Source organism: Chrysochloris asiatica, unplaced genomic scaffold (genome assembly GCF_000296735.1).
Source record: "Chrysochloris asiatica unplaced genomic scaffold, ChrAsi1.0 scaffold00091, whole genome shotgun sequence".
In the NCBI taxonomy this organism is placed as follows: domain Eukaryota; kingdom Metazoa; phylum Chordata; class Mammalia; order Afrosoricida; family Chrysochloridae; genus Chrysochloris; species Chrysochloris asiatica.
Genome location: NW_006408609.1, coordinates 11138166 through 11147340, shown reverse-complemented (window position 1 = coordinate 11147340; position 9175 = coordinate 11138166).

The following is a 9175-nucleotide window of genomic DNA, read 5'->3' as shown; positions in this document are numbered from 1 at the left end:
TCATTAACAACCTGCAATATGCAGATGATACAACCTTACTTGCTGAAAGCCAAGAGGACTTAAAATAATGATTGATGATGATCAAAGACCACAGTCATCAGTGTGGGTTGCACATCATTGTAAAGAAAACAAAAACCCTCACCACTGGGCCAATAAATTAACATCCACATAAAAGGAGAAGAGAGTTAAGTTGTCAAAGACTTCATTTTGCTTAGATCAACACTCATGGAAGCAGCAGTGAAAAAAATCGAATGACATATTGCATTGGGAAGATCTGCTGCAAAAGACCTCTTTAAAGTGTTGAAGAATAAAGATGTAAGCTTGAAGATTAACGTGCACCTGATGAAAGACATGATATTTCCAGTAACCTCACATGCATATGCAAGTTGGACAGTGAATAAGGAAGACCATAGAAAATTTGATGCCATTTGAGTTATGGTGTTGGAGGAAAATATTGAAAGTGCCATGGGCTGCGAAAAGAACAAATAGATCTGTGTTGGAAGAAGTTTAGCCAGAGTGCTCCTTGGAAGCCAGGATGGCCAGACTTCATCTTTCATACTTCGGACATATAGTCAGGAGGGACCAGTTACTGGAGAAGGATATCATGTTTAGTAAAGAGGAGGGTCGGAGAAAAAGAGGAAGACTCTCAACAAGATGGACTGGCACAGTGGTAGCATTAATGGGCTCAAACAAAGCAACAGTTTTGAGGCTGGCCCAGGATCGGGTAGTGTTTTGTCTGTTGTGCATAGGGTCTCTATGAGTGGTAACAACCACTTGATGGTACCTAACAACAACAACCAAGAAGATTCCCTAACAACACCTGTTGTTGTTGTGTGCCATCGAATTTGTTCCGACTCACATTGTCGTTAAGTGTTGCCAAGTTTGCAGCAGTGCCACTGGTTACAACTTGTAGCAGTTGCATAGAGTTTCCAAGGAAAGACTGGCGGGATTGAAGGCTGACCATGTGGTTAGCAGTCCAGTGCTTATCTTGTAGTGCCTCACCAGGACTAATAGTACATAGAATACTTTAAAAATTGGCTGGTTCTATTGTTGATTTTTGGAGTCCTGGTCGGTGCTGTAGGTTAATGTGCTGGACTGCAAAGTGGGTTTGAACCACAAGGTCGATGGTTCAAGTTCACCAGCTGTTCCTCAGAAACCCTTTATAGGGCCATTATGAGTCAGAATTGATTCAGCGACACTTAACAACAACAATAACATTGTTGGGTTTTGCAACAGTCAGAACCAAAAAGACAGCACTTAACCACAACAACAACCTGGTGTGGTGCTGTAGGATCAGCACTGGACTGCTAGGTCAATAGCTGAAATCCACCAGCTGCTCCTTAGAAACCCTATCTAGAGTCGCTATGAGTTATTATACTGACTTGATGGCACTCAACAACAACAACAACAACATAGATAATTAAATATTGCACTAAACAGGGAGAAAAGACATTCATGTCATGCTATTTTAACTAGCATTATCTTTTTTTCTATAAAGCACATTTTTATAAAGAAATTTTAAATCATGAAAAAAATGCTTCAACTTTTGATGACAGCCACATAATTTTCAAATATAACCAAAAAAACTCAAAAGCTGATAGTTAAATTTGAAGTTATAAATGAAAGAGGATTACAAAAATTTCATACAAATTGGAGTTGAAAGATAATGGAATTTTTTTCATGACTTTTTTGAAACCCTCTCATCTATGTCCCTGGGGGGCAGGAGATTCAAACTAAAGGATAAAATAATAAGTTGATGCAATTTTGTAAATTAGGAACACAAAAATTGCTGGGTTTTTTGTCTTTAATTCAAATCCTAGTCAAAAAGGGAAGATTTCCAACCATTTGAAATCCTCAGTTTTTTTTACGCTTGTCATTATTGTAGCGTGTTGTTAAGCCAATGCTAACTCATAATGGCCCTATATAACAGAGTACAACTACTCTATAGGTTTTCCATGGCTGTGATTTGTAGGGGTGTGACACTGTAGGATAAGCACTGCACTGCTAACTAGAAGGTCAATTTTCCAGCCACTCCTCAGAAACCATATAGATGGTTGTTATGAGTTGAAATAGACTTGAGGGCACTTAACAACAGCAACAACAATCTTTATGGGAGAAGATCTCCAGGTGTTTCCTCCTAAGGAACCACTGGTGGGTTCTAGTCACAGTCTCTTCATTTAGAATTCCTAACGCTAAAGAGATTTTTAGGCACTTAAGTAATCCATTTTTGGAGCACTGGTGTGGCGCTTCAGGATGATGCACTGGACAGCAAGGTCGGCTTGAACTGCAAGGTTGGCAGTTCAAACTCACCAGTCACTCTCTGGAAATCCTTTTACCAGGTCTTTATGAGTCAGAAGCGACTTAATGGCACTTAACAACAACTATTGAGTCATTTAGCTCTGTGATGTGAGAATTTAAAGTGAAAAATAATATGAATGTAGCAAATAGTAGAATTTTATACCAGACACTGCCTTCTTAGAAGAATGAAGGGATGTCCATTGTCAAGAAAATTCTTAATACATAATAAATATATTCAAAGTGTTTTTGCTGGTATAATATAGATGTTTTTGTGTCTTTTTTTCTTCCTTCAAATGAGATGGGAAAATGTTCTATTTGAGTCTTTCATTACTTTTCATTACACAGATGTTTGGAAAAAACTTGTAAATGTGAATATAAACCTTGCTGCTGGCTTTGTAAAATTTGTTTACATAATGTAGGCGGCCACAACAATTTTCCATAGCCAGTTTATTATCAGAAGAACTATTTATTTATTATTCCCTGAAAATATTTTTAAAAATCCAAACACACTTTGGTTTGACCAATATGTCCAAATCAATGCTAGATTCTATTTCTTCACACAGTTCAAACCTACCAGCGCTCCTTGGAAACCCTATACAGGACCGCTAAGAGTCAGAACTGACTTCACAGCACTTAACAGCAACAGTATTCTTCACTATGAATAAGATTCTCATTCCATTATCACAAACAGGAAATCTAGTCTATTATGTAACTGAAAATTATCCTGTGAAGCCATTTTTAAAATGTTGTTATTGTTAACTGCCATCGAGTCTGTTCTAACCCATAGCAACCCTCTATAGGGTTTCTGAGGAGCAACTAGTAAGCTTGAACCACTAACCTTGTGGTTCAAACAACGTTGCAGTCCAGCACATTAACCCACAGCACCACACCAGTACTCCTTTTAAATATTACCATCCTTTATATTAAGAAATCTTAGTTGGGAAATGGGACTATTAAAAAAACATAGTTTTGAATGTTGATTTAAATTTAGGAGGTTCAGTTTAGGACTATTGTTTTCTGAACATATATGTTAGAAGTCTTAACTTTAGATCCCAGGATGACACTACCTTTTTGGATTTCAGTTCATATAAAAAGAAAGGGTTAGAGTGGACTTACTCTAGAAATTCCAGAGGAATATCCTTCTATTACTTTGCTCAGGGAAGTTCATTGAAGGACATGGTCCTAAGAAAGGCCGTAAAAGAACAGAAGAATTGTAACTGGTCATGATGTTTCACCTTACAATTTTCATAATACTGATTTTTAGTTGCAAAAATTTCTCTAATGACACCACTTGCTAAGGGGCGATTCCATATCACTTTTCCTATCAAGAAAAGATCACTTTGTGATTCCTTTCTACCATTTCAATGTTCTGCTACTAGCTTAAAAGAAATTTCTGCGACGTGTCACCTGACATCCTGAGCAAACTGCACTACTTATGGCACCTTTGACCATCCTGTCGTTTCAGGACCTTGCATTGGAAGGGCCCCTTCTTTCTGCAAAATTTCATCAGTTCCTCAAGTATTAACTCAAATATGTCTTCCTCTGTAAAGTTTTCTTAAATGCATTTGTCATTCTTCTACTTACCATCTCTTGATGGTTCCTGTTGCTTTTGGAATGCAATTCCATTTGTGCAACATGACATACAAGGCTCTTTGTAATGTGATTTCTGCCTCGGCCTCATTTGTTAATCCATTTTAGCAGATAATTAATAAAAAAAATTTATACTGTGCTAAGCGTTGGACCAAAATGATTAATCAAACAGACAAAATACCTATCCTAATTGAACTTTATTCACTGTAGGAAAGATAGATGATTATGTTATTGTTAAATGCCATCAAGTCAATTCTGACTCATAGCGACCCTGTATAGGGTTTCTGAGGAGCAGCTGGTAGGTTTCAACAGTCCAGGGTTTATCTTATAATACCACACCAGGACTCCAGATAATTATAAACAAGTAAAAAATATATATAAATTGGGGAGATAATTTCAGATAATGATATGAAGACAATAAAAGAAGAACATATAGAAGGTGGAGGGAAAGTATCAAGGAAGACTTCTTTGAGGAAAGCACATTTCAACAGAGACTGAGTAAGAAGAATGCACAGCCAAATGATAATCCAAGGGGAGATCATTGCAAAGATGAATAACAATCACATATTGCCAAAGGCAGGAAAAAGCTTGGTCTGTTCAAAGAAGAAAGAAGTCACTGTGAGTTCATAGAGTATACAAGGTAAGCCACATGATTGCAGATGAGCTCAGAAATGGGCCGAGTCAAGCAGGGCCTTGTTGTCTAGGCCATATGGAATTTACTATAATAAGAAGCTACAGGAAGGTTTTAAGCAGAGAAGAAGCATGTTTAGACTTATAATTTAAAATGACTATTCTGACTGTAATATATAGAATGGTACAAAAAGAGAAGTTGTTAGAGTATTCACAACTGCCATTCCAAAATATCTTTTTGTTTTCCTTCATGTAACATAAAGACCATTTTTTCCATTAACACAGAGTAATGGAAACAGAATTCTGTTTCATAGGCAAAGACAATATTTTAAGTAGCGATGTCTTTAGTGATCTCTGCAATCAAATGACCTACATGTTTCTAAAATATTGGTTGAAATTTTCGTACGTATCAGGCCCAGTGCTAGGTTCTGGAATTATGGAGGTGTTATTAATAATAATAATAATAAATAAATAAATAGCAATAGTTAAAATATAAAAAATACTAATTATATGTCAATATCTCTGACTCAATGGCACCTGACAACAACATCTGTATAATGTTCTTTACGTATATTAACTCATTTTTTCTCACAACAGTATATAACCTATATATTATTATGTCACTTTACAAATAAGGCAACTGTGAAATAGAAAGGTTGTGAATGTTCCCATGGTCAACCAGCTAGTTTATGACCAACAAAGGTTTTGAACTCAAGGAATCTAGCTCCAGAGCCTACATTCCATAAAACTATTTTTGAAAACTAAGCAGGTATAGTCCCTATAATCAAGGAACCTACAGTGTGATCTGTAAGATAAATATCTAATAAAATTATAAGCAGTAAAGCAGAAATTCATGGGCTTTATAAAAGTAAGCTTAATTGATAACTGGCATTCCCATAATAATTCCTGTAATGCAAGATGGAAAAAAAGAAAAAAATGGGTGAACACAAGAGTGATGGGTTGTGACCATCTGTCTGAGAAAATGAAAACATCATAAAAAAATAAGAGTGGGAATTAGAAACACAATTTTCTTCAAGAATGGGTGATGCCGACTAAATTTGGAGTTAAAGCAAAAGTACCAATTGGAAGTTAAAGAGTAAAGAATTTTGAAAGTTGGAAGAAACAACTTTAAACACAAGTAGCTCCAGGTAGGGAGGATCTACCCATGGGTAAAGGAATTATATTTAGGATAGGAAAGATATTTTTCTCAACTGAGTTTGTAGGCAAAGTGATGGTAGAAAGAGCATAAGTAAAGCAAGGTAAAAATGAATGGTTGAGGAAATTGTTGTTGTTATTAAGTGCCATGGAGTCAATTTTGACTCATAGTGACCCTGCATAGGGTTTCCGAGGTTGTAAATCTTTATGGGAGCAGAACGCCTCATCTTTCTCCAGCGGAACAACTGGTAGTTTTGGACTGCTGACCTTCAGTTGGCAGCCCGATTTGTAACCACTATGCTACCAGAGCTCCTTTGAGGAAATACTTCACCTTAAATGGCCATAGCAACACTATAAGGGACATGCAGTCATACATTACATAAAAAGGTATATTGTATTGAAATTCCAGATAGGAACTGTATCATGTGTTTCTTATTGAAAGGGACTAGAAGGTAATGTTGCTATCCTTAGCTGCCCTTGAGCTGACCCTCAACTCATGACAAGCCCATGCACCGTGAGATTGAACTGTTGTGATCCACAGGATTCTCACTGACTGATTATCAGAAGTAAATCACTAGCCTTTCTTTGTAGTATGTCTGTCTATAAGCTCCTCTTAAATCTGTTCAGCATAATAGTAACATGCAATCCTCCACTAATAAGTAGTGGCTGGGCTTAAGGTTCATTGCCCAGGAATCAAATCCTAGTAAGCGACTGAACCATTGCTTATAATTTGTTCTTACACAGAAATATCCATACATAAGTTTAATATTCAGTTATTCTCATTTTGTTTCAGATTGTCTTTATAAAAACCCGAAATTAATAATCCCTTCAAATATCGCCAAATACAGAGTCAGTTTAGCCTGATAAGTTTCTTCAGCAACATGGGTCCAGTACTAGAAATACCTTATACAATGTTGTATTGGAAAGGAACGTATTATCTCTGCATGAAAGCACACTTGCAAATAACCTGGGAGTTGAGGCAGCTTAATTTTATTCTCTGTTTCTAACACAGGTTTTTTTTTAGCTTGATATCTTAAATTTTAAACACACATGAAAGCATGAATGAACACATTAAAAACAAAGAGAATAGAGGCTGAGAAAGTGAGACTGGCTATACCAGAACAACTCCAAACACAACTGTAAGTGGTGAGATGTGCCTGGATATGCCGGAGTGCTCGTTACTCAGCTGGATTTGGGTGTCAATGCATTCTCATCTAAACAGGCGTTGGTATTGCTTACACCTCATTCATCATTAGGCTGTAGCAGTGTTAAAACATGCTGTGTTCGTGCTAATCATGTTTGTTCTTACAATCAACATTGAGTGTCCTTCATCATGCCAAAGATATCAATGTAAAGTGAGGAAAACAAACCTGGGAGCATCACATCATGTCCTCACTTAGACTCAGACTTACCCTCCCACCCCCAAGCTCCTGGAAGACTCCTAAATCCAGGCCTGGAGCTTCTCAAAGAGTTCAAATTCAAGAATTTCAGAAAACTTAGTGTAAACAAATGATTTATTTAAAGAAATGGAATTTTATATGAACTTATTAAGGGTTAAATTCTTAAAATCTGATATTGATTGCAGGTGTCTGATTTCATTGTATGTCACACATTCAGTGTCATTTGATTTAACAGACTGTGGCACTGCAGGATAATGTGCTGGACCACAAAGTCAGTTTGATCCACAAGGTCAGTGGTTCAAACCCACCAGCGGCTCCTCTGATACCCTATACAGGGTCGCTATGGGTTATAACTAACTAACTTGATGGCACTTAACAATAACAACAAAATTCACAGACAATTAAATTTGAATTATAGTCAATCACTCTTGTTATTAAATTGCTAAACTGTAAGATCAGAATGAAATGTTTAGTGTTTTAGTAAAATGCAGATGCATTTAAGCAGCCCTGAACAGCAATCTATTAAACATCGATTGATTGGATTTTGTCTGATTTAATAACAAGTTTCAAATACAGAATTTAACCCTATTAGTGTAGTTCTCATTTGCATTTAACATATCAATTGACTTCAGTTTAACAAATAAAAGTCTGTTACTTTATTAGTTCATTCAAGATTTCTAATTTGCAAGCAACATGCCAAAATGTTGTTGTTTCTGTTAGGTGCCTTTTAATTGGTTTCAACTCATAGTGGCCTTGTACAGGGTTTCTGAGAGCAGCTGATGAGCTTGAACAGCCAACCTTGCAGTCCAAACTGACCTTGCAGTCCAACGCATTAACCCACAGCACCATACCAGGATTCTGTTATTTCATTAGTCTGAGAATTCTTTAGTTTATCCAAGATTTCTGATTTGCAAATTACATACCAAAGTATTAGATCTTAAAAAGATATCCTAAAATATTCGGAGAAAGTTTATTTTTAATATTCTATAATCTGTGCCTACCAGATACCATTGAGTTGACTCTAACTTGTGCTAACTCCATGTGTTTTAGAGCAAAACTGAATCCCATAGCATTTTCAATGGTGTGCTTTTTGGACATAGATTGCCAGGCTTTCTTCAGAGGCACCTCTAGGTGTGCTTGAACCACCAATCTTTCAGTTATCAGCTGAGTAAATTTACTGTACCATGCAAGAACCCCTAACAGTCCTTAGCTTAGTTTTTTAAGCTGAGAAGTTTTGCTAAAACGAAATTCAGTGTAAACGCCTTTCAGATATAATTTCTAAATTGGGAAATAAACAATTGAAGTTGCATCACATCAAGTTATTTTAGAACCTAGATAATTTGTTGTTGTTCTTGTTTTAACTTTAATGGTTAGAGTTGCAGTTCCTTTTTATTTAGCTTTTAGCTGAGTTTCTCTACAGTTGTTCTATTTTTTCCTTTCAGTTTGGGCTAGAATTCCATTCTTTGTGGCTTTCCCATTTGACTTTCAAGTCTTTAATTGTAGTATCTTGTTACTCTTTTTGTCCTTCTTGTGCACTGGTATAATTTGTACTTGAGATAGAGGATTGTTTATTTAATCAAGTTCTGGTACCTTGAACTTTCCCATTCAGTTACATTTGTTTTCAAATTCCTTGTTATAGTTTAATTTTACTGGAGACACCTTTCTTAAACAAAGCAATTTTCATTTTATTTGAATTTATACTTAATTGTAATCTTGAACCTTGTAGTTACATTCACTAAGATTTAATGTATATTAAAAGCATGTTTAATTTTCATCCAAATGATAAATAAATCAATTAAGCAGAGTATTGGTCTTAATGTATTCAAACACGTATTATAAAAACTCCAATTTTATCACAAAGATGAGCTGTCAGAGAAGCAATATGGAGTGGTGATAAAACACAGAAATGGTAATAAGCTCACCAGCTGCTCCTTGTTAACCCTATACAGGATCGCTATGGGTAGGAATTGAATGGACGGCACTTAATTGAATCGACGGCGCAAAGCAGCTATGGTAGCAGTGGTTACGAATCCGGCTGTGAACCGCAAGGAGAGCAGTTCGAAACTACCAGCTGTTCCGCGGGAGAAAGATGAGGCTTTCTG